The following is a 27,316-nucleotide window of genomic DNA, read 5'->3' as shown; positions in this document are numbered from 1 at the left end:
AGAGGAATATGTATGGACATAACTGAACAGCTGATTAGTTATATGACATAAGATGGAGAAGTCCATCCTGGAAATTTACAAGCATATCCCAAAGTCAAGACATTGGGCTAGTTCATGACTTGATTCATGCAGTATTCTCGTCAAGTCTCTTTTTTTCTAGTCTTAGTTAGGTTGAAACAAATGATGTACATGCATCATTTTCCCTGAAGCTCTCTCAGAAATGTCTTATCACAAAGCAGTTGCCAAACTCTTCTTTCCAGTCTCTGATTTTAATTGGTTCACCTCTTGTCATTGAGAAATCACTTTGTTTGGAATTTTCAAGATACCTTTTATTCTGCTCACACAAATACATTAATGTGTTCTGTGCTGTGGCGGCAACATAAAATAAAACTTTTTTCTTCCTGCTCTGAAATTACCAGCTTAGTACTGAGAATAATGATGTGCCTTTAAAATGCCTGCAATTGAAAAAGGAAATGCTTTCTGGATGAATTTCTTGCTTGTTTTTACTCCTGTGATCTGTAACATCCCCCACTCCCACGTCATCACTGAATCATAAAAGCATTGGAAATCATTCCCTGAGTACTCTTTCCTATGTTCCGAAAGCGCTTCCTGTAGACCATCTTGGAGGGATCCATTCATTCTTTCATTCAATAGCTATCGAATGCTCCCCATGCGCCCCCGCCCAGCCCAGGGGACACACAAGGTGAAAAGACAGTGCCTCTTCTTTTGAGGAGCTCACTCTCTGAAGAAGGCAGATACAAAGGATAGAAAGAAAGGTGGACCTTGTGATAAATCCGTGCATAGATCCTAGCTGGGGAAAACCTCAGAGGACACGAGTTCATTGTGCCTCAGGGAGGGAGAAGAAACAGCTTCACCAGGGAGTTGATACTTAAAGATGCCCAAGTAAGGCCGTTAACAACTCTCTTTTAATTTAAAATAATAGATTTAAAATCAAATGAGGACAGAGTAACAGTCATTTTTAAATTTTAAAAATTAAAAGTATGCATTCAAGAAATGGTTGGCTAAGTGAATGCCAACCCTTGGCATTCACTGGAGAGTAGGCCTCATAATGAAGCAGATTCATTTTTGCTAGACAAGGACTTACACATTTTTTTTTTTTAAGGTTACTTTGAAACCAGGGTTTTCTTCTAAATGAACTTTATATTCTCTTTCACCCATGGACCCTGAAAGATGTGGATTGGATTGAAGCTTTCCAGTCTGTTCCTCTGCGATAATGGTTTACCTCTGGATTCACAATCGTCACTGCAGCTTTGGAAAAAGTCCTGATCTGGGAAGGCAAGAACATCCCCCACTCCTCCAGAAGTTCCTGTCTATTCTTGGCCCTTTGTTCTTCCAAGTAGATTTTATGATGATACTATGTTTTCCATATCAAGTTCATAAAAGACTTAGGAATTATTACCTATGGATTGAAGGTATAGGTAAACTTAGTTAGAATTTATATTATCACAATATTCTTCTCCATGAAATAATATATATTTTCATTTATTAGATCTTTTAAAATGTCTGTTCATACAGTTTTATACTTCTTTTCTCTTCCCTTTCCTTCTCCTCTCTGTACTATTCTGAAAGTAACCTTGAGACACCTGCTCTCCCAGGGCCCAGATTTCTCAGGTCAGTTCAGTCGCTCAGTCGTGTCTGACTCTTTGTGACCCCCATGGACTGCAGCACGCCAGGCTTCCCTGCCCACTACCAACTCCCAGAGTTTATGCAAACTCATGTCCATTGAGTCAGTGATGCCAGCCAATTATCTCATCCTCTGTCCTCCCCTTTTCCTCCCGCCTTCAGTCTTTCCCAGCATCAGGGTCTTTTCCAGTGAGTCAGTTCTTCGCATCAGGTGGCCAAAGTATTGGAGTTTCAGCTTCAGCATCGTTTCTTCCAATGAATATACAGGACTGATTTCCTTTAGGATGGACAGGTTGGAACTCCTTGCAGTCCAAGGGACTCTCAAGAGTCTTCCCCAACACCACAGTTCAAAAGCATCAGTTCTTCAGCACTCAGCTTTCTTTATAGTCCAACTCTCACATCCATACGTGACCACTGGAAAAACCATAGCTTTGACTAAATGGACCTCTGTAGGCAAAGTAATGTCTCTGCTTTTAATATGCTGTCTAGGATGGTCATAACTTTTCTTCCAAGGAGGAAGTGTCTTTTAATTTCATGGCTGGAGTCACCATTTGCAGTGATTTTGGAGCCCCCCAAAATAAAGTCTGTCATTGTTTCCCCATCTATTTGCCATGAAGTGATGGGGCTGGGTGCCATGATCCTAGTTTTCTGAATGTTGAGTTTTAAGCCAACTTTTTCACTCTCCTCTTTCACTATCATCAAGAGGCTCTTTAGTTCTTCGCTTTCTGCCATAAGGGTGGTATCATCTGCATATTTGAAGTTATTGTATTTCTCCTGGCAATCTTGATTCCAGCTTGTGCTTCCTCCAGCCCAGCATTTCTCATGATGTACTCTGCATATAAGTTAAATAAACAGGGTGACAATATACAACCTTGACGTACTCCTTTCCCTATTTGGAACCAGTCTGTTGCTCCAGGTCCAGTTCTAACTGTTACTTCTTGACTTTAATACAGATTTCTCAAGAGGCAGGTCAGGTGGTCTGGTATTCCCATCTCTTTAAGAATTTTGCCAAGTTTGTTATCCACACAGTCAAAGGCTTTGGCATAGTCAGATGTTTTTCTGGAGCTCTTGCTTTTTCCAGCAGATGTTGGCAATTTGATCTCTGGTTTCTCTGCCTTTTCTAAAACCAGCTTGAATATCTAGAATTCATGGTTCATGTACTGTTGAAGCCTGGCTTGGAGAATTTTAAGCATTACTTTGCTAGCATGTGAGATGAGTGCAATTGTGTGGTAGTTTGAACATTCTTTGGCTTTGCCTTTTTTTGGGATTGGAATAAAAACCGACCTTTTCCAGTCCTGTGGCCACTGCTGAGTTTTCCAAATTTGCTGGTGTATTGAGTGAAGCACTTTCACAGCATCATCTTTCAGGATTTGAAATAGCTTATCTGGAATTCCATCACCTCCACTAGCTTTGTTTGTAGTGATGCTTTCTAAGGCCCACTTGACTTCACATTCCAGGATGTCTGGCTCTAGGTGAGTGATCACACTATCGTGATTATCTGGTTTGTGACAATCTTTTTTGTATAGTTCTTCTGTGTATTCTTGTCACCTCTTCTTAATATCTTCTGCTTCTGTCAGGTTCATGCCATTTCTGACCTTTATTGTGCCCATCTTTGCATGAAATGTTGCCTTGGTATCTCTAATTTTCTTGAAGAGATCTCTAATCTTTGCTATTCTATTATTTTCCTCTATTTCTTTGCATTGATCACTGAGAAAGTCTCTCTTATTTCTCCTTGCTATTCTTTGGAACTCCACATTCAAATGTGTATATCTTTCCTTTTCTCCTTTGCCTTTCACTTCTCTTCTTTTCACAGCTATTTGTAAGGCCTCCTCAGACAACCATTTGCCTTATTGCATTTCTTTTTCTTGGGGATGATCTTGATACCTTTCTCCTGTCTAATGTCATGAACCTCCATCCATAGTTTTCAGGCACTCTGTTAGATCTAATACCTTGACTCTATTTCTCACTTCAGCTGCATAATCATAAGGGATTTGATTTAGGTTATACCTGAATGGTCTAGTGGTTTTCCTTACTTTCTTCGATTTAAGTCTGAATTTGGCAATAAGGAGTTCATGATCTGAGCCACAGTCAGCTCCCAGTCTTGTTTTTACTGACTGTATAGAGCTTCTTCTCCATCTTTGGCTGCAAAGAATATAATCGATATGATTTCAGTGTTGACCATCTGTTGATGTCCATGTATAGAGTCTTCTCTTGTGTTGTTGGAAGAGGGTGTTTGCTATGACCAGTGTGTGCTCTTTGCAAAACTCTATTAACCTTTGCCCTGCTTCATTCTGTACTCCAAGGCCAGATTTGCCTGTTACTCCAGGTATCTCTTGACTCCCTACTTTTGCATTCCAGTCCCCTGTAATGAAAAGAAAATCTTTTTTGGGTGGTAGTTCTAGGAAGTCTTGTAGGTCTTCCTAGAACTGTTCAACTTCAGCTTCTTCAGCATTGCTGGTCATGGCATAAACTTGTACTGTAATATTAAATGGCTTGCCTTGGAAATTAACAGAGATCATTCTGTCATTTTTGAGATTGCATCCAAGTACTGCATTTCGGACTCTCTTGTTGACTATCATGGCTGCTCCATTTCTTCTAAGGGATTCTTGCCCACAGTAGTAGATATAATGGGCATCTGAGTTAAGGTCACCCAGTCAATTTTAGTTCGCTGGTTTCTAAAATGTTGGCATTCACTCTTGCCATCTCCTGTTTGACCACTTCCAATTTGCCTTGATTTGTGGACCTAACATTTCAGGTTCCTATGCAATATTGCTGACTTTACTGCCATCACCACTCACATCCACAACCGGGTGTTGTTTTTACTTTGACTTCATCTCTTCATTCTTTCTGGAGTTATTTCTCCACTTGTCTCCAGTAGCATATTGGGCACCTAACAACCTGGGGAGTTCATCTTTCAGTGTCCTATCTCTTTGCCTTTTCATACTGTTCATGGGGTTCTCAAGGCAAGAATGCTGAAGTGGTTGGCCATTCCCTTCTCCAGTGGACCACATTTTGTCAGACCTCTCCACCATGACCCGTCCATCTTGGGTGGCCCTACAAGCATGGCTCATAGTTTCATTGAGTTAGACAAGGCTGTGGTTCATGTGATCAAATTGGTTAGTTTTCTGTGATTGTGGTTTTCAGTCTGTCTGTCCTCTGATGGAGAAGGATAAGAGCTTTATGGAAGCTTCCTGATGGGAGAGACTGACTGAGGGGAAAACTGGGTCTTGTTCTGATGGATGGGGCCATACTCAGTAAATCTTTAATCCAATTTTCTGTTGATTGGTGGAGCTGTGTTCCCTCCCTGTTATTTACCTGGGGCCAAACTATGGTGGAGGTATTGAAGACAATGGCGACCTCCTTCAAAAGGTCCCATGCATGCACTGCTACACTCAGTGCCCCCAACCCTTCAGCAGGCCACTGCTGACCCACACCTCCACCAGAGACTCCTGGATACTCATGGGCAAGTCTGGGTCAGTCTCTTGTGGGGACCCTTTCTACTGGGATCTGGTGCACACAAGCTTCTGTTGTGTCCTCCAAGAGTCTATTTCCCCAGTCCTGTGTAAGTTCTGGCAGCTCTGTGGTGGGGTTAATGGTGACCTCCTCCAAGAGGGCTCATGCCATACCCAGGTCTACTGCACCCAGAGCCCCTGCCCCTGCGGCAGGCCACTGCTGACCCATATCTCCACAGGAGACACTCAAACACAGTGCTGTCTCAGTTTCTGTGGGGTCTTTGGGTCTTGGTGTGCACAAAGTATATTTGAGCCCTCTGAGCATCTCTGGTGGGTATGGGTTTGATTCTAAACGCGATTTTGCCCCTCCTACCCTCTTCTGGGGCTTCTCCTTTGCCCTGGGACATGGGTTTCTCTGTGCAGCCACTGTTCCAGCTCCAGATTTCTAAAACTGCCTAAATCCAATTGAAGTTCAAGACCCTATTTTGTTTTCCTCTGAAGCCCTCCCTGGTAAATTTTATCCCAGTATGATCCCTTTCTTGCTCGTTTTCCACTCCCACATATATTTTTGCTGGTCTTCAGTGTGCAGTTGTAATAAGGCCTTTTCAGTGGTCTTTAGTTCTGTGTTCTCTTTTTTTTTGTTGCTTGTCGTGTCTTTTCTCTTGTAGAGCCTGTGACTGCTCTGCTTTGTCATTCCTCCAATGGACTTAGTAAAGAGCTTGACATTAGTTGGGCTGGCATTCAAAATTGTTTATTGAAGGAACAAAAGACTTCCATAAGTGGTTCTTTTATCTAAAGAGTCTCTTATTTTTAGAGTCAACCCCACTTGGTGATGGATCATGAGGAAAGAAAGCGTTCCTCTGTCTCTGTTACTTCTTTCAGAATTGTCAACATGGCTTTCTTCACACTGAAGATAAATAATCTATCACTTAGCATCAAACTATTTGCTTTTCAAATTGAATATCTCAGAATAATAAATCATAAGAGAAAGGCCATGAATCAAAAATGCCACCTGAACACATCCTGTTTTGTTTTGTTTTTTTTTTTTCCCTTCAGCACAGCCCAAAGTGACTGCTACATTGGAATGAATCATCAGATAATCAACACAAAAGGCCTCATTTAAGTTCATTATTCACTGCAAAAGGCTGGCTTTGAGTCCTGATACACTTCAGAACTTTGGTTTACAGAGATAATAAAAACATTGAAAGATATGTCAGGCTAACCTGAGCGTTCCCATCTCTGTATACATGATGTGATCCTCAGAGGGCCTCAGTCTCTCGGGGCAGCCTCCTCCTCACCTCACATCCTCTGAACAACCTCTTTCCCTGGCAGTGCCTCTGGACAGTGGTCACTCTATGCCTTGGTTAAACAGCAACACTCCTCACTCCATTCTTTCTTCATTCCTCTGTCAAGTCAAATAATACACTTAAAAAAAATCCCACTGTCACTCTGAAAAAAGGGAGCAGATTTCTTTGGTCATATATTCATTCAGCAAACATTGAAAGTCCACCCTGCCTGGGAGAGTGTGCTTGTTGTGGAGGAAGGATGGATGAATCGGACCTGATCCACCCACAGCTTACACTGACGATGAAAAGTAAGTGGACACACAACTTTCCACACAAAGCTGGTCAAATGGAGACACGAGAGAGATGTCAGCAACACAGAGGGCTGCTGCCTGCACAGACCCTCCGAGCAGGACACACTCAGACGGCAACAACAGTGCTGTGGCAGTGAGGGGGTGGGAAGAAGGGCGCTGTTTCTGTAAGAGGCCTCAGTTCATTGTTATAATACCTGCCTACACAGCAGTGTTCCTCAAGGCTTTGAGGTCGAGATTGCCGTCATCTCACCAGAGTGAGAAGTCTACTGTCCTTCAGACTCAGTGCCAATGCCTATCGGGATGACACCGAAATGGCACATGCCTTCTTCTCCTCCCTGTTTTTGTAAAATATTCCTGTTAGCCTTGTTGAGAGTGGTCGTCTCTGTATTTCTCTGAAGCGTTCCCACATCCTGTCCTCTGCGCCGCCCGGCACCCCCCGTCACCAACCTCCCAACCTCTCCCTCCATGAAACTGCATCTCTGACTGACAACAACAAAAAACACTTCTCAATTACTAAACTTCTTTTCTCATTACTCTAACTGACATTTGTCAGTCTTTTTGGGTCCTACCTCCTTTAATGCCCTCTGAGGTGGTGGCTGTTTATTTTCTCAAACATCCTATCCTCAAATTAGAGATGGATCTAGAGTCATCCTTGCTGCCCACTGCTGCCTTTGGATCATTATCCTACCAATATAATTTTAACAGCCTATCCCTTTGAGGCCCATGGCATTCTGTCATATCATCCTCTTCTGCTCTTCACTATTATCATTATCATGCCTCTGATAACTCCTTTTCATTCATCAAAAACGTTGGTACCTGGGACAAGCTTCTTCCCTGCTCCAAGGGGTGCTCTCAGTTGGAACAACATTAACATCCATTTCCCTGACTCATCCAAACATGCCTCTCAGTTCCTCACCTCATTTCCAAGGACATTCTCCCCCCTGCCTTGGCTGTTTCATTATTTATAACTGCTCCACCTCCCAAACTTCAGTTAAACATCTCATGTCAACCACAGCCTTTTTCTTTATCCAAGTTGTTGTGTAACTACCACTACTACTCTCTTTGAAAAATTATCTTTCTGGTTTAGTCTCAGAAAAATGTCTAGTTTCCTTCTACTGTCTAGGCTTCCCCTCTTCCTCGGCAACAGTAAAACTTGTATGTTGTCTTGGTACATGAACATCTGGAGTAAATACCAAATTTAATCTTGTTCTCTTAATCAACCAGCAATTGCAGGAGCAGGTGGGATGAATTTCTTTACCTTGAAATAGAGAATGCAAGGAGTGTCCAGGCTGGGAAATCTTAGGATTTGAATTAAGCCGGTGCAGCATAACCAGCAAATGCCCAGTGTTCCTCCGGCACAATCTCACTCAGTCTAATAGCAGGAGACAGCAGGGTCCCTGCAGATGTCCCAGCAGTTCCAGACAGACCTCGGATCCAGAATCATCCCTGTCTGTATTTGACCAGGAGTGGACAGCTACTGTGTGGTGGAAAGGTGCAGCCAGGACGTGAACAAATGTGGATCGCATAGCCAGACACTTCGAACTACCAGCATGATAGTTACACAGGTCATTTCATTAACTTTGAAATAATGGAACTTCACATCTTATATGGATGAAATGTTTGGACTTTGTGCATTGGAGTACAGTACAGTCTTCTGAAATCATGCTCTGCTTCCGCTACTCTGACCCTGTGTAGTCTGGTTTTACTCTCCCACACTTGACTGAAGCTGTTTTTGTCAAGGTCGCTGGTGATAACCACAGTGCTAAATTGACTATACAAATTATTTGTCTTTATTTTACTTGACCTGCATTCAATATAGTTGACCACATCCGCTTTTTTTTTTTTCTAAAACAGTTCTAACTTGGATTCCATGACAACATCCTCTTATTTATTTTTTTTCCCTTACCTCTAGGGCTATTCTTTCTTAAATTTCTTTGATGTCTGACTTCTTCCATCTGACCTCTTAAGTACTGAAGCCCCTCAGGGCTCTATCCTAAATCCTCTGTCTAGATGATCTCATTCACTTCTGTGGACTTAAGTAGCATATTGATGTTGATTATTCTCAAATTTATATTTCTACTATATAATTCTCTTTTGCATTTTATGATTGCATATCCAATGGTCATCTGGGCTTGATTTTCTTAAATTTTATTAGGACAAGATTTTATTATAAAAATCTTTCCCCCTCTTCCCATGTGCCCTAGAAATAACCCCTTTCTTTCTGAATTTTCCATCTAAGCAACTCTCAAGGGTATTATATTCAGAAACTAAGGGGTCATCCTTGATTCTTTTCTTATTTCCTGTTACTTATGTGTGTAAGTTACATTTCTGAGTCATCCGCTTCCTCTGTTTCCAAAATCATGCCCTTACTCAGACAACCACCATCTCCTGTATGAACTACTGTGGTTGGCTACTACTGACTGATCTCTCAGTGACTTCCTTTCCCTCCATCTCTTCTCCACATCTTAGGAAAAGGGGTCCTCTTTGGGGTAAATTAAATAATGTTTTCCTGTACAAAATCCCTAGTGGCTTCCCTATCAGCTCAGAAGAAACCCTGATTTAATCCATGATATGGTCTCAGAAATAAATCACTATCCCCATTTCTCACTGGAAGGTGGCCTCACCAAAGCTTCCTTTAACATGCAAGGTCTTTGTCATCTCAGAACTTTTGTATTTGCTCCCTCTATGAGATGATTTTCCTCTGTCCTCCTTTCTGTGGGTCTTAGCATAAATACAACCTCCTCAAGGAAGACTTCCTTGATCATCCCGATTAAAATTGGTCTCTCCAGGGACTTTTTTATTTCAGCCTTTTTTAGCACTTAGTTTCATGTTGAAGTGAAACAAAGTGCAATATTTATTCCTCATCAGTATTCTTAACGTTATAGGGCCTGGTACCTAGTGGACAATCACTGTGGGTACTAGACCTTTTCTATACAGGAATTATCAGAAGGAGTTATCATAGAGGAAAATCATTTATAATTTTACTTGGCAGTTTCTGGCATATATTATGAACTCAATAAATGTTAACTGTTAGTCCCTGTTACTGTATCTGTGATTTAAGTCTCACTTCACTGATAGCTCAGTTGGTAAAGTATCCACCTGCAATGCCGGAGACCCTGGTTCGATTCTTGGGTCAAGAAGATCCCCTGGGGAAGGGATAGGCTACCCACTCTAGTATTCTTGGGCTTCCCTTGTGGCTCAACTGGTAAAGAATCCGCCTACAGTGCAGGAGACCTGGGTTTGATCCCTGGGTTGGGAAGATCCCCTGGAGAAGGGAAAGGCTACCCACTCCAGTCTTCTCACCTGGAGAATTCCAGGGGGTCACAAAGAGACATCGGACATGACTGAGCAACCTTTACTTTCACTTTGCCAATTAATAGATTTCTTTTCCAGGTGACAAATCCAGCCTCAGCTAAGGTTCATACTATCTCAACTCTCTCATTGTCTAACTGTGGCATGCTCAAGGTATAGTTTGCATCTGAATCACATGGGAAGACTGTTCTACATGCACATTCCTAGGACACGTCCCTAGAGAGTCTTTCATTATAAATCTGGGAAAAGATTAGAAATATGTGCTTATAATAAACATTCCAGGCTTTTATTTATGAAGATGGGGGTTCCAGGACATCACTTGGGGATAAGTTGACATGGGATCAATCTATTTACTCCTCATTGTTGTTATTCAGTCACTAGATCTTCTCCAACTCTTTGCGATCCCATGGACATTGTAGCACACCAGGCTTCCCTGTTCTTCACTGTCTCCCAGAGTTTGCTCAAACACATGTTCATTGAGTCAGTGATGCCATCCAACTATCTCATCCTCTCTCGCCCCCCTTCTCCTCTTGCCCTCTTCCCCAGCATCATGGTCTTTTCCAGTGAGTTAGCTCTTTGCCTCAGGGGGCCGTAGTATGGAAGCTTCAGCTTTAGCATCAGTCCTTCCAATGAATATTCAGGACTGATTTCCTTTAGGATTGACTGGTTTGGTCTCCTTGCAGTTCAAGGGACTCTCAAGAGTCTTCTCCAGCACCACAGTTCAAAAGTATCAGTTCTTTGCTGCTCAGCTTTCTTTATGGTCCAACTCTCACTTCCATACATGACTACTGGAAAAACCATAGCTTTGACTATACAGACCTTTGTTGACAAAGCAATGTCTCTGCTTTTTAATAGACTGCCTAGGTTTCCAATATTTTTAGCTTATCTTGTAGGGTTGAGAAGAAATGTTTTTTTGGTGAACAAGAAGGAGGTTTGTTAAAGAGAAACTTTATAAGGAAATATATGAAAAGAGGGCTTGTTCTAGAAGACCATGAGATAGGGAAACCCATTGGAGAGAGTCAGTAAGCATCAGAGCCTTAGACCTTTGTCAAAACAGATTTTCCTCTCTCATCTCTGTCTCTCTCCTTTCCTCTTTCCCTCTTTCTACTATCTCTCTCTATATCTGCCTCCTAGTTCTTGGTCATTCGTTGATCTTTCTACTCACATTTGTGTGGGTACAAGATATCTGTATCAGTAACACCATCACTATATACAAAAATCTATAAAGCTTTGGAAGATAGCTAAAGGGATCCTTAGTTCTTTTGTTGAGGCTGGGCTTAGTCACTCAGTCATGTCCAACTCTTTGCAACCCCATAGACTGTAGTCTTCCAGGCACCTCTGTCCATGGGGATTCTCCAGGCAAGAATACTGGAGTGGGTTGCCATGACCTTCTCCAGGGGATCTTCCCAACCCCTTTGTGAGGCTAAATCTGCTATATAGGGTTCTTAGTCTTAAAGGGAGTAGCTGTTATGCAAGTCATGAATATGCTACATGGCACATTGATCTTGATAACATCCAACATGTCTATTTAATTATTCTATCAATGCAGTCTATGTTTTGCCAGTTCCTTCTCTGCACCATTGGTAACTAGAGCCAAGTGAAAATGGAGGAAAAAAAACCTCATATACCAAAAAACTTTCTAATATGTAACACATTTTTGATAAAAAACTGTTTAAATCATTAGTTTTGTTATGTGAATCAGTGAATTTTATCCTCAAAAGTCATTTTCTTCTATTTATCCACAGACAAATTTAATTGAATCGTTGGGGTTGAATGTCATGCTTCTGAATTGACTTTATTAAAAACCAAAAGATCAGATTTTTTGGAGTATTTCTCCATGAGGTTGAGTGTCAAAATGCTAAACCTTTAATTTGAAACCAGAATAAAACAAGAAATTCTTTGTTCTCCAGCTCTTTCTTAAGAAAGGAGATGTACATGTTGATCCACCTTCTGTAATCAGATTGTCTGTCATCACAAAGGTGTTTGTTGGTGACAGAAGTGGCCCATCAAATTCTAACCTTGCACTTTGAATATGAATTCTGCCGTCTCCTTTGAGGGTTATAGTAATGAATGCTTTCATTTTAAGTGCAGTAGAATAAGCATCTTCAGGAAAGATCAGAATTTCTTTATTGTATTTACATCAAATCTTCCCTCAATTGTCGCCATTTAGCTGCCAGTGTAATTGTAGATGATACCCTGTGTCTGGATGCCACAGAATCAAAAATGATTGAGCAGAAGCAATTGCTAGCTCTCCTTACTTTCCTTACTAGAAAGTTGACAATAAATTGAGAAGAGGGCACTCAGGTGAAGTACTTCAGAGAATGTGTGCGCTGAGGGGTATTGCCTTTATTGCTTGCAGGAAGTACTGGAGGACTCAAATCCCTCAACGATTTATCCTCAAATTATTTTCCTAACTTCCACACTCCTGACAGTTCCCATAGATCTTTAACTCAAAACACATCAACCTAACCTGTCCCTGATTGTACTGAGCCACTGGGTGTGTTGCAGTGCAGCTAACCAACATTCTAATAGTGTAATTGTTTAGTTGATGAATATTTATGGGTTCCATCATGTTCCATGTATTATGCTAAGCACCAGAGATACAGGAATGAATAAGACATTTGTGATCACTAATGCATGAACTTTCAGTCTAGTAGAAAAAAAATGAGACACAGTGAAACAAGGAATTATCATAAATTCTGAAAACAATATGTAGGGAGCATATTAGGAAGTATTAGCAAATGAAAAGGAGGCTTGATCTCTTGTATCTACTACGTTAGTATAGGTATTCTGAGGGCAGAGATGGAGAGGTTGAAACTGGATTGAGGAATTGGGAAAACAAAGTAGTATGAGAACTTCAGGAAGAAAAAAACACATTCAGATGACTTAGGATAGCACATTTTGTTATCTAAAAGAAGTGTAATATGGGTAGAGCCTAGAATGTAAGAGTGTATGGAGCTTAATGAGAGACCCTAGAAATAGCTAGGAGTTACATTATGTAGGAACGACTCAAGAAGTTTGGGTCTCATACTGATAACAATGGAAAGCCGTAGAAGGCTTTTAAGCAGGAAAGTGAAATCATTATATCCTTAGTATTGAAAAGTTCACTCTGAAAAGAACCTAGGGGATGTCTAGGTAGAGAAAAAGACTCAAGAGGAAAGAGGAAATGAATGCTTGATATGTGAAGCTTAGCAGTTTAGAGCCTGTTTGACATTTAATTTCCCAGGATAATGACAGGACTTGGCATGGAAAAAGAGACAGTGAACCAGAAAGTAAATTCTTAATGAGTGAGACAGCAGATGATAACAGTGAGGAGTAGCAGTAGAAGACTCCGTATATGTGTTTCAAGTCTTTGCTTGAATTATGTCTTACAGCATCTTTTAGCCAAATCAAAGACATGGCAGAGCTCACAATCAATGATGTAGGAAACTGTTCTTTACCCCCAGGGTGAGGTGAGACTATTTGCTGAACCCAAACCCCAGTATGGATTATATTCCTTAAATTAAAAGTCATGGTAACCTATGGGGCTCTGAGATTGCTTTGTGAGAACTGAGAAGGAAACTGCCTGGCATATACTGGCATCCAGTAAATATTTGTTGAGTTACTGGATTTTTTTTCCTAGTCTCTCATCCAACTGAGTGTCATTTGTTGAATATTCTGTGCCAAGGAAAATACTACTGAAGACTAATATTGTACTTAGTGTGTATAGACATTCTTATATACATATATATATATATATATAGAGAGAGAGAGAGAGAGAGAGAGAGAGTCAGTTGGATTTTAGAGATTTACTAGGCTTTGATCCAGCTGGGATTTGAAGCTTTCATTCTCTGACCTTAGGCAAATTCAGAAATGCTCCTCCTCATTTTATCTTGCACTTAAGTTACAGATCACAGATGCATCTTTATTAGAGAATATTTGGTGTTTCTATGATACATATTACGATAACTGTTCCAAATATTCACTTTTAGTTTCGAATCAGACCTCAGCAGTCATTGTGTGGAAAATATTGCCTCTTAAATTCCTAAGTTTTTATTTTAAGTGACTAGAAAATGTCAGTTTTCATTCCAATCCTAAGGAAAGGCAATGCCAAAGAATGTTCAAACTACCACATAATTGTACTCTTCTCACACGCTAGCAAAGTAATGTTCAAAATTCTCCAAGCCAGGCTTCAACAGTATGTGAACCAAGAAATTCCAGATGTTCAAGCTGGAGTTAGAAAAGGCAAACTACCAACATCCTCTGGATCACAGAAAAGCAAGAGAGTTCCAGAAAAACATCTACTTCTTCTTTGTTTAGACTACGCCAAAGCCTTTGACAGTGTGGATCACAACAAACTGAAAAATTCTTCAAGAGACGGGAATACCAGGCCACCTACCTGACTCCTGAGAAATCTGTATACAGGTCAAGAAACAATAGATAGAACTGGACATGGAATAACAGACTGGTTCCAAATCGGGAAAGGAGTAAGTCAAGGCTGCATATTGCTATCCTGCTTATTTAACTTCTATGCAGAGAACATCATGCGACATGCCAGGCTGGATAAAGCACAAGCTGAAATTGATATTGGGAGAAATATCAATAACCTCAAATGTGCAGATGACACCACCCTTATGGTAGAAAGTGAAGAAGAACTAAAGAGCCTGTTGGTAAAAGTAAAAGAGAGTGAAAAAGTTGGCTTAAAACTCAACATTCAGAAAACGAAGATCATGGCATCTGGTCCCATCTCTTCATGGCAAATAAATGGGGAAACAGTGGCGGACTTTATTATTTGGGGCTCCAAAATCACTGCAAATGGTGACTGCAGCCATGAAGTTAAAAGCTGCTCCTTGGGAGAAAAGCTATGACCAACTTAGACAGCATATTAAAAAACAGAGACATTACTTTGCCAGCAAAATTCTGGCTAGTTCAAGCTATGGTTTTTCCAATAGTTATGTATGGATGTGAGAGTTGGACTAAAAAGAAAGCTGAGCACTGAAGAATTGATGCTTTTGAACTGTAGTGTTGGAGAAGACTCTTGAGAGTCCCTTGAACAACAAGGATATCCACCCAATCCATCCTAAAGGAAATCAGTCCTGAGTATTCATTGGAAGGACTAACGCTGAAGCTGAAACTCCAGTACTTTGGCCACCTGATGCGAAGAACTGACTCATTGGAAAAGACCCTGATGCTGGGAAATATTGAAGGCAGGAGGAGAAGGGGACAACAGAGGATGAGATGGTTGGATGGCATCACCAACTCAATGGACTTGAGTTTGAGTAAGCTCTGGGAGTTGGTAATGGACAGAGAAGCCTGGCGTGCTGCAGTCCATGGGGTCGCAAAGAGTCGGACACGACTGAGTGACTGAACTCAACTGATTTTAAGTAAAATCCACTTTCCACTTCAGGGAATACCATGAACTTTCCAGACTTTCAGGCATCAATTGTTACAACACGTAAGTCCCAAATTCAAAATCTTTGGCTTTGAAGCTTCATTTTTTTGAAACTTTATTAATATAAATAAGTTCTCATGAAGTATTAATGTATCCTTCCAGGCCACAAGGAAAACAAGCCATAATGAATAAACGAATGAAGAGACTCCAAATATCTTTAAAATCATAATGAAAGAGCACATTTTTAAAGCAACAATCAGAAAATTAAGTTACTAGTAATAAGTGATTTAATATTTTCCCCCCAAATAGGAAAAAATGCTACCATACTGCACACAATAAAAGACACAGGAATGTGTAATGTGATAGTGATCAGGGTCTCAGAGCAAAGAACACTCTGCAGGAGACGTTATTTTCTCCCGTGGAGTTTGAATTCCTTACAACCATTAATGCTTTAAAGGGCAGTTCCAGGAAAGTAGAGATCTCACTATGTAGAATGATTACGGTTTAGAACGGGGACTGTGTAAATCTTTTTTTAATGTTGTGTTTCCTTGAACACCTCACGCAGGTTATTTTATAAATAATATGAATACTTATATTGTTATATTAATAAAATATATTAAGATACTGATAAATATTTGTTCACTGATTCACTCACATTTTTCACATTGCAAAGGGACAGGGTCTATGTCTATAAATTCTGTGCCAAGAAAAATGCTAGTGAAGACTAATATTGTACTTAGTGTGTATAGTCATTCTTCTAAATGTGTTACTATAAATGTATTATAACAACGTATAACAATCCTATTATTATCCCCAATTTGCAGATGGAAACATTGAGATACACAGAGGATAAGTCGCATACTGAAACTCACAAAGTTAAAGGGTCAGTGAGTGGGATTTGAACTCAGACTTTCTAAGTCCCTTAATCTGTGCTGTTAACCATTTAGTGACCACATCATCTTGGAAGATGCACACTTCTTTAGGAAAGCATCGTAGCATAGTGATTAAGGACATTGGTTTTAGAACAAAGAGGTTTCGATTAAAATCCCATTTTCTACTCTTGATTAGCTCTGTACCTTGGGCAGTTTTCTTATATCTGTAAACCTCAGTTTTTTCTCTGTGTCAATGAAGAGTGTATTTACTTAGAAAAGGGTTATTAATGAGATAAGAAAGTATACTTAGCAGAGTATTGGCATTTAATAAACTAGAATTATTAATACTATTTCATCTAAGTACCCAGGGAAATTAAATGGCTTGCCCAAGGTCACATATCTAGTTATGGAAAAGAAAAGTTTAAACTATGGATTTCTTGGTTCAGATAATACCCAATACCGTACACTCTGGTGATGGCCGGTCCCTAGGGATCTCTTACATTACTTGATAAGGTGAGATGACCCAGAAAGGAAACATATCCCCTCACAATGTGGTTACAAGCTACACAGGATGGCCAAGCTTTACCGATGTGTTATGTCACTTCCATCAGCCTGCATGCTATTGTCATCCTGCTTTCTTCAACAAATCAGAAACAATAAGTAACAGGATATTCACAACAAAGTCAATCTTCTTCATGAGATTTTTCCAATTAAAACTTGAAGGTGCAGTTAAATTTACATCATTAACATCCCCATCCCCGTCTTAAGTGTTGCTCTGTTTTCCACTCTACACCCTAACATTTCATCATTCACTTAAGAATTTCACACATTTATAGATTTCCATACCAGCATTCATCTGCTAGTTTCCTGCTTAATATAAGGTTACGTGAAGAATGTTTAAAAATCTACTTGTTCCCAAATCACTGAATTATCTTTTTACCCTCCCATGTTTAATAGGAGGAGATGTACATGTCAGGGATGTTTACTATTTGCCTTGATATTTTGGATTTTTTAAACCTATTCATAGACGTTGCACTATCTAAGCCTTATTGTGCCTTTCTTATATATTACATTAGTAAAATTGTTTCAGTTGCATTTAGTTTCTGGGGGTTCAATTAATGCAGGCACACTCAAAAGTGGTTTTAAACATCTTGTGGTCTGCACAGCATTCTTGCAGGAAGGCCTTAAACGTTCTTTCAAGTCATAGTTTTGATGACCCCCATGCACTTTCTGCTAATATTTTCTTTAGATTCTCCAAGTCTGGTTTGATTTAGCCCCATAGCTTTATAAATGTCCCTGAAACACATGGGGTAGAACTGTAATCGATGACTCAGCACATTTCCATCCCATGAAAATCTAATTTCTGATGGCACCACTTACTCTTTCGTACTGAGATCAATAGTTGGAGGGACCCTTAACCCAGCCATGTACCTGTCTACCCAACATGTATTCGTCATACCAGTCTATAAATTCAATAGAGATATTAGGTTACAGGGACATTCATGCTCAGAATAGCAGAATTTCCTGTTTTTTGAATGTGGCTTCAGACAAACCGCTCTTCTGACTAACCATGGTCTTCCTGAGTGAAGGTGAGCTGCAGAGCAGAACTGTGAGTGCCTGCAGTTGTGTGTGCTGAGTAGAGGGACAGAGTGAATTCTGGGATGTTTTTAAGACAGGTAAAAAGTCATTCCTTCCATCTACTTAGTTGGTTTTAAGAACTGATTCTTGCATAAATACGTATTTTTCAGTTGCTGAACTTTTTCAAATAGCATGTTGAGATCTTTCTTTTCTGAGTCAGAAAGGGAGCTCTCGGCATCATACCATAGAGAGTTGAATGAATATGTATTCAGAGCTATTTATTCACCTGGTCATGCTTTTCTTCTCGTTCATGCTTTTCTTGTATATTTATAGGAAATGCAACTGTGCATCTTCTCAATGCCACACCTACACTCAAATGAAATATTTAATTGGACAAGAGGCATTTGACACAAGCTATCAAAACCCACAAAGTTGAGAAGCACCTTTGAAATGCTTCTTAAACCAAGGGGGAAGCACTTTTAAATAGATTTCTCTGGTAAATTTTAATGCTTTCTAGTTTACATTGTTTTAAAAAGCATGAAACAAAACAGACATTGTTTTCTTATACTTTTACTCAAGCTAGCTCATTGGTAAATGTGTGTGCTAAATCACTTTAGTTGTGTCTTGACTCGTTGTGACCTCTTATACTATAGCCAGCCAGGCTCCTCTGTCCATGGGATTTTCCAAGCAAGAATCCTGGAGTGGATTGCATTTCCTTCTCTAGGGGATCTTCCCGACCCAGAGATGGAACTTACGTCTCTTACGTCTCCTGCATTGGCAGGCAGTTCTTTACCATTAGCAGCACCTGGGAAGCTCATTGGTAACTGACCTAAATCTATCACCCATCAAAAGTTTACTTTGAATGGTCTTTTACTGAACTGTACCCGAGCTGAGATGCCACCGTAAGACTTTGCTCTTTTAAGGCAGGAAAATTAGATTGACAAGTGAGCTGTCTTTTGTTTACCAGAAAGACTTGATGAATTATTTTGATGTTAGATTTCAGAGAAGAGACGAGATGAGTAAGACCAAGAGAAAGCTGTGTTGCTATGCGTGATAAAGTAAGGAGAACAATGGAGTTTCTAGGTGTGGCCTGGAAAGACAGGATGGGAGGGCCCAGGGAGAGAAGAAAAGACAGACATGAAAACAGGGACAGGAGGCAGAGGTGATTCTACAGCAGGAGACCTGGTATCTGAAGGAAAAAGCAATCGAGACATGATGATGAGGATCCCTGAACATTTTATGAGAAGAGACACGTTAATGTTCAAGTGTTGACTCTATCACGATCCTGTGGAATCCCATTCATTCCCTTGATCTTCATCAAAAAGTCTGCTACACATCGGTTTATATGAATTGCATTTTTTTAAAGCTCAGAAAACAGTATTTGTACCAAAGTGGTAGGCTACAGTCCATGGGGTCACAGAGAGTCAGATACAACTTAGTGACTCGGCACACATGCATGCGGGTGTGTGCCTGCTCAGGAATGTGGAAGTGTATTTACACTTCCATATGTTTATATGTGTGTGTGTATATTTATTAGTTCAGTTCAGTCGCTCAGTCATGTCCGACTCTTTCTGACCCCATGGACTGCAGCATGCCAGGCTTCCCTGTCCATCACCAACTCCTGGAGCTTGCTCAAACTCATGTCCATCGAGTTGATAATGCCATTCAATCATCTCATCTTCTGTTTTTTCATTCTCCTCCTGCCTTCAATCTTTCCCAGCATCAGGAGCTTTTGCAATGAGTCAGTTCTTCACATCAGGTGGCCAAAGTATTGGAGCTTCAGCTTCAACATCAGTCCTTTCAATTCACATTCAGGACTGATTTCCTTTAGGATGGACTGAGTGGATCTCCTTGCAGTCCAAGGGACTCTCAAGAGTCTTCTCCAACACCACAGTCCAGAAGCATCAATTGTTTGCCTCTCAGAGAGTCCAAGGGACTCTCAAGAGTCTTCTCCAACACCACAGTCCAGAAGCATCAATTGTTTGCCTCTCAGATTTCTTTATAGTAAACTCTTACAACCATACATGACTACTGGAAAAACCATAGCTTTAACTAGATGGACTTTTGTCGGCAAAGTAAGGTCTCTGCTTCTTAATATGCTATCTAGGTTGGTCATAGCTTTTCTTCCACGGAGCAAGCGTCTTTTAATTTCATGGCTGCAGTCACCATCTGCAGTGATTTTGGAGCCCAAGAAAAGAAAGTCTGTCACTGTTTCCATTGTTTCCCCATCTATTTGCCCTGAAGTGATGGGACCGGATCCCATGAACTTAGTTTTCTGAATGTTGAGTTTTAAGCCAGCTTTTTTTCACTCTTTTCTTTTCACTTTCATCAAGAAGCTCTTCAGTTCTTCTTTGCTTTCTGCCATAAGGGTGGTGTCATCTGCATATCTGAGGTTATTGATATTTCTCCTGGCAATCTTGATTCCACCTTGTGCTTCCTCCAGCCCAGCATTTCGCACGATGTACTCTGCATATAAGTTAAATAAGCAGCTGACAGTACACAGCCTTGATGGACTCCTTTCCCAATTTGGAACCATTCTCTTGTTCCATGTCCGGTTCTAACTGTTGCTTCTTGATCTGCATACAGATTTCTCAGTAGTCAGGTCACGTGGTCTGGTATTCCCATTTCTTTAAGAATTTTCCACTGTTTGTTGCAACCCACACAGTCAAAGGCTTTGGTCTAGTCGATGAAGGAGAATAGATGTGTTTCTGGAACTCTCACTTTTTCTATGATCCAGCAGATGTTGGCAGTTTGATCTCTGGTTCCTCTGTCTTTTCTAAATCCAGCTTGAATATCTGGAATTTCTTGGTTCACATACTGTTGAAGCCTGGCTTGGAGAATTTTGAGTATTACTTTGCTAGAGTGTGAGATGACTGAAATTGTGTGGTGGTTTGAACATTCTTTGCCATTGCCTTTCTTGGGGATTAGAATGAAAACTGACCTCTTCCAGTCCTGTGGACCCTGCTGAGTTTTCCAAATTTACTGGCATATTGAGCACAGTACTTTCACAGCATCATCTTTTAGGATTTGAAATAGCTTATCTGGAATTCCATCACCTCCACTAGCTTTGTTCATAGTGATGTTTCCTAAGGCCCACTTGACTTCGCATTCCAGGATGTCTGGCTCTAGGTGAGTGATCACACCATCGTGGTATCTGGGTCATGAAGATCTTTTTTTGTATAGTTCTTCTGTGTATTCTTGCCACCTCTTCTTAATATCTTCTGCTTCTGTTAAGTCCATACCATTTCTGTCCTTTATTGTGCCCATCTTTCATGAAATGTTCTGTTGGTATCTCTAATTTTCTTGAAGAGATCTCTAATCTTTCCCATTCTATTGTTTTCCTCTATTTCTTTGCATTGATCACTGAGGAAGCCTTTCTTACCTCTCCTTGCTGTTCTTTGGAACTTTGCATTCAAATGGATATATCTTTCCTTTTCTCCTTTGTCTTTCCCTTCTCTTCTTTTCTCAGCTATTTGTAAGGCCTCCTCAGACAACAATTTTGCCTTTTTGCATTTCTTTTTCTTAGGAATGGTCTTGACCACCACTTCCTGTCCAGTGTCATTAACCTCCGTCCCTAGTTCTTCAGGCACTCTTTGTCTATCAGATCTAATCCCTTGAATCTATTTGTCACTTCCACTGTAATTGTCAGGGATTCAATTTAGGTCCTACCTGAATGGTCTAATGGTTTTCGTCCTTTCTTCAATTTAAATCTGAATTTGGCAATAAGGAGTTCAACATCTAAGCCACCCACAGTCAGCTGCCAGTCTTGTTTTGCTGACTGTATAGAGCTTCTCCATCTTTGGATGCAAAGAGTATAATCAGTCTGATTTCGGTATTGACCATCTGGTGATGTCCACGTGTCAAGTCATCTCTTGTGTTGTTGGAAGAGGGCGTTAGCTATGACCAGTGTGTTCTCTTGGAAAAACTGTTAGCCTTTGCCCTGCTTCATTTTGTACTCCAAGGCCAAACTTGCCTGTTACTCCAGGTATCTCGTGACTTCCTACTTTTGCATTCCAATCCCCTGTGATAACAAGGACATCTTTATTTGGTGTTAGTTCTAGAAGGTCTTGTAGGTCATCGTAGAACCATTCAACTTTAGCTTCTTCAGTATTAGTGGTTGGGGCATAGACTTGGATTACTGTGATATTGAATCATTTGCCATGGAAACCAACAGAGATCATTCTCTCATTTTTGAGATTGCACCCAAGTACTGTATTTCAGACTCTCTTGTTGACTATGAGGGCTACTCCATTTCTTCTAAGAGATTCTTGCCCACAGTAGTAGATATAATGGTCATCTCAATTAAATTTGCTAATTCCAGTCCATTTTAGTTCACTGATTCCTAAAATGTCAATGTTCACTCTTGCCATCTCCTATTTGACCACTTCCAATTTACCTTGATTCACAGAGCTAACGTTCCAGATTCCTATGCAGTATTGTTCTTTACAGCATCAAACTTTACTTCCATCACCAGTCACATCCGCAACTGGGTGCTGTTTTCACTTTGGCTCCTTCTCTCTTTCTTTCTGGAGTTATTTCTCCACTCTTCTCCAGTAGCATATGGGTACCTTCCAACCTGGAGAGTTCATCTTTCAGTGTCATATCTTTTTCCCTTTTCATAGTGTTCGTGGGGTTCTCAAGGCAAGAATACTGAAGTGCTTTGCCATTCCCTTCTCCAGTGGACCACGTTTTATGACAACTCTCCACCATGTCCCATCCGTCTTGGTGTTTATACACAAAATCTAGATTTGAAGATTTTTATGTACCAAGCATTGCAATGAATCTTTTCAATAGGATTGAAAAAAAATGAAGCAAATGTAAATCACTGCCTTGAGACAGAACAGAAACAGTTCAAGAATGGTGTGGCATGATACTACGAAGTGTCTGAGAGCATAAATCCCATTCTTACTCCTCCGCAGACACTGTGTGATTATGAGACGAAAGAATGTGATAAGGTTCACTTCATTTATATGAGCCCATGGCTTGTCTTTGTTTCTTTTTGAGAAGTGATTAATATCTTATTGAATTTTTCACAACAAATGTACATGTCAACTGAAAGATACTTCTATCAGGATATCCCTAATGCAGAGTCAGAGATGACCACTTAAATGAGTATTGTGACCAGGAAGGCAGAATGATGCATTTTAATTTTTTTAACGTCTCTTTGGAGAACCTACTGTTGAATCTCATAATAAGCTAGACCTTTGCCCCCCATCTCCAACAGCATAAAACCTCAGACACACTTTACATGCAGTAAGATATTTTAGAACATATACAGGAAAACATATATACCAAGACACAGATACGTTCCGCCGTTTCTTTATCATTAAGTTTGGGGCAAATCAGTTCACATATCTGAAATCTCTGTTTCTCATCTGGAAAACGGAATAATCATAACCAAGAATGCTTTGTGAGAGTTAAAACATAACATTTTAAAAGTGCTTTTTAACAAATAGGTAAATGCTTAAGAATGCCTGTTAGTTTCAGTCTGTAGAGCCTTCTGGGCTCTCTCTCCCAGACTGTTGTCTCTCCTCCCCCATCACACCATGGCTTCTGCCATTTGTAATCACTGGCAAAGCCAAACTGCCACATAGGGTAAACACATTTTCATTGCTCAGAGGCAGGAGTCTTGCTAGTCACTGCATTGAGAGAGAATTTTGGCCCTGCTTGATTGTAGCAATTACATTCAGACGAATAGAAGGGCTAAAAGCCAGTATATCAGCCAAGCAAATGCTACAAATGCCTAATCTTTTAAAACAGTTAAAAGCTGTATTTGGAAAGGAAATATACATATACACACACACCCCTAAACCATACTGCAGTACCATCTCCGCCACCACTGCCAAGCCATTAGCCATTTGCTTTCCAAAGCCAAAATAAACTATTTGCGTTTTACTTTCACTTTTGCTTTCTTGGAATATTTTTCTATAGTAGGTAAATGCATCTAATTTCCTCCCTAACCCATATAAATTCATGAGTCTCATCTCTTCTTTAATGACTCTAAAAGAATAGGTAATTTTGCTAAGAGTTTTGCGTCTTGGCTGTGACATCTCACACTTAATTGTCCTCAATTTACAGCTACAGAGAAGTAACTCAGTGTTCTCTGTGTGTTGAGTGCAAAATGCTAACTCTTGAGTCCAGGCTATTAGATGTCATTTCACATTGCCTTCCAAATTCTTCATTATTAGCATTGCACATATTATTAATGTATTATTTATGCATATTAACAGTTAACACATTATTTATACATGTTATTAACCTTATTTTGTATACTTCTATGTGACAGGCACTGTTCTTAATTCTTTAGGTAAATATTTCATTTGATCCTTTAAATCATACCATGAGGTTGGAATTCCTTTATTATTTCTGACTTCCAGAAGAGAAAACTGAAGCTTGCATAGGGTGGTAACTTGCTAAATGTCACACTGTTACTAAATTGGAGGACAGGAAACAGATTCAAAACCTCTAACTCTGCACCCCACATACCTCTTCCTCCAGGGCCCACACTCAGGATTGATAACCACTGAAACTTGGTCACAGGCTACATTTTCTACTTTTTTCTAATTGAAATATAGTTGATCTAACTTCAGTTCAGTTCAGTCACTCAGTCATGTCCGACTCTTTGTGACCGCATGGACTGCAGAACGCCAGGCTTCCCTGTCCATCACCAACTCCTGGACCTTACTCAAGCTCATGTCCATGAAGTCGGTGATGCCATCCAATCATCTTATCCTCTGTCATCCCCTTCTCTTCCCTCCTTCAATCTTTCCCAGCATCAGAGTCTTTTCCGATGAGTCAGTTCTTTGCATCAGGTAGCAAAATATTGGAGTTCTAGCTTCAACATCAGTCCTTCCAATGAATATTCAGGACTGATCCCCTTTAGGCTGGACTGGTTTGATCTCCTGCAGTCCAAGGGACTCTCAAGAGTCTTGTCCAATACCACAGTTCAAAAGCATCAGTTCTTTGGCTCTCAGCCTTCTTTACGGTCCAACTCTCACATCCATACATGACCACTGGAAAAACGATGGCTTTGACTAGACGGACCTTTGTTGGCAAAGTCATGTCTCAGCTTTTTAATATGCTGTCTAGGTTGGTCATAGCTTTTCTTCCAAGGAGCAAGCATCTTTTAATTTCATGGCTGCAGTCACCATCTGCAGTGATTTTGGATCAAAGTTACAAGTGTATAATATAGTGATTCACAATATTTAAAGATTATGCTCCATTTCTAGTTATTATATGATATTAACTATACTGCTTGTATTGTACAATATATCCTTATAGCTTATTTATACCTAGTAGTTTGTACTTTAAAATCCCCTACGCCTATATTGCCCCTCTCTTCTTCCCTCTCCCCACTGGTAGCCACTAGTTTAATCTCCATGTCTATGAGTCTGCTTCTCTTTTGTTATATTCACTAATTCGCTGTATTGCTTAGATTCCGCAGGTACCTGGTATCCTGCGGTATTCGTTTTTCTCTGTCTGATTTACTTCACTTGGTGCGATGCCCTTCCACCCCCATGTGTGTTGCGTTGTCAGCCCACTAGACTGCCCACTGTTTGGGATGTGCCCACGCTCCGTGCTCTCCGCAAGAGCTGGTCCCCATACCTGGGATTTTCCTCTCCCTCCCTCTTCCCTGTGCTCACCTGGAGGAGCTCCATCTTCCAAGGCCTCCGGTGTCACGGTCCCCTGTGGATTTCTCTGCCCACCTCCTGTGTCGCTCGACGCTGTTTGATTACTCCACGGCACTCTAATCTGTCTTTCATCATGCCGGAATTTATCTTATGTCACTGGTAACTGTTTACTGTTCTAGCTCTTTAAAGCGGGGATGGTGCCGGAGGTCATTGCCAGTCATCGATAGTATGTGACTATAGATTGACCCTTGAGCTGGACCTAGGCAATTAGGTCTTCTTACTGATCTACTGTCCTTGAAATATGCATTTCATCCGTTGTTCCCACACATTGAGACCATTTGGACAGTATATGTGACTTAACCCCCTTAAGGCTTCTACATCAACTCGGAAGATTCTGGAGATTGGTGCAGAAATTTACTCATCTTGTGGTACCCAATACAAGCCTCGTATGAAGATCCCATGCTTATTAAATCTGCCACCCACCAATCTGAGTGATCTGCCTCTTTTTTGGTCTCTCCATGCTCTCTGAGGACCAGCTTTCAGATTTCACTCAGGGAGTCTCCCAGGTTTCACACCATTTTATTCTTCTGCGTTCTCTACTGTCTGTCAAAGTGACTGGCCTATACCAGATACGAATACCCTTCATTATATTTTGAACTGATTTGGTACAACTGGTTTAACTGTCCTTTTGATACTGCCCCTAATAAGGGTTAGAACCAAATAAAGTCAGAGATCCTTTCACCTAGTTTTGCTCTCCCTGGACCTTTTTTAGTAAATAAATCACAGGTTTTAGTCCTTTTTCAGAATGTCTCCATCTGATTTTTGTTTCTGTGAGGTAATTTTAATCCAATAAAAATAGCTGTTAGGTGTGTCAGGTCACTCATTGTGAGTGTGGTGGCTTGAGTTTGCAGTTTTCTTTGTTTCAACCCAATGGCATTTCTCTGGCTCTCATTTCCTTTCCATTAATAGTTGGTTTTCAGGCCTTTCATAAATTACTTTTGGCTATTAGTGAAATTTACTAGTTCTTCTTCAAAGTACCATTTGTTCAGATACAGGCAGCCATTTTAGAACCATCTTGAATAAAACCTTATTTTATGCTTTTTTGTATGATGCTAATATTAGTTTCTTCATGGGTTCTAAAATGTCTCTGTTCATGTTGTTTCACTATAAGAAGTCAAGAGAGATAAAATATGATGTTTGATGTGTAAAATTTAACTTAATCTACCAGTACTGCAACAGCCTTTCAAGTTGATGTCAGAAGCTCTCCCAGTCCCCTTAAAGAATAGAGAGGGGAGGTGGGAAATGGGAGTCCTGCTCTGCTGACAAGCACCTTCCAAGGCCAAGTGGAGCAGTCATGCCCATCCTGTGGGATTGTGCCATAAGACCATAGCTTGAAGATCTTGGTTTTCTACCTGTTGATGCTCCCTATAGCATCTCTCGGTTGGCTTGGCTTCCACCTCTGTGTCTGCTTTCCTTGGATGATTACCATCTGATTATTGTTCCCAATAGGCTGTGATTATATCTGATGCTTCAGCTTTCTTCCAAAGTCTTCCCCTATTTCTGTTACTCTGAATTTTGCCATTCCTACTTTTCTACCTCTAGTCTCATTCTTTCCCAGACTCACACAGCTTACCAGTGACTGTGGATTGGACCGTTGAGATCCTTTTACTCCCAAAGCTGCCCACATCTAGATTGTCTCACCTGATGTACAGGGCTTTATGTTTGACTTAAGTTTCTCATCCTCAGAATATGGCAATACAAGAGAAATGACTGTATTTGTATCTTTTTCCTTAAATGGCATAATAGAAGTATTACGAAAATATATTACAACTTGTTTTTGGCCTAGATTCTGTTCTTAG

At 40.4% G+C, this 27,316-nt stretch overlaps 1 protein-coding gene and 1 long non-coding RNA gene across 2 annotated transcripts in view; one reads left to right on the top strand and one right to left on the bottom strand.

Moving 5' to 3' along the window:
• LOC145518640 (uncharacterized) overlaps nt 1-27,316 on the top strand; it is a 379,656-nt gene that overhangs the window by 13,447 nt on the left and 338,893 nt on the right. The gene's annotated exons all lie outside the window — the stretch shown is intronic.
• Nucleotides 905-25,575, bottom strand: LOC145518646 (uncharacterized). The gene is made up of 3 exons (XR_014063076.1): nt 25,470-25,575; nt 6,320-6,501; nt 905-1,420 (listed from the first exon to the last, which is right to left on the bottom strand). It is a non-coding gene; the product is annotated as an uncharacterized LOC145518646 (long non-coding RNA).

The sequence above is a fragment of the Giraffa tippelskirchi genome, chromosome 8, assembly GCF_054371585.1.
Source record: "Giraffa tippelskirchi isolate mGirTip1 chromosome 8, T2T-mGirTip1v1.2.pri, whole genome shotgun sequence".
NCBI classification, from domain to species: domain Eukaryota; kingdom Metazoa; phylum Chordata; class Mammalia; order Artiodactyla; family Giraffidae; genus Giraffa; species Giraffa tippelskirchi.
This window is presented reverse-complemented; position numbering and strand designations above follow the sequence as displayed.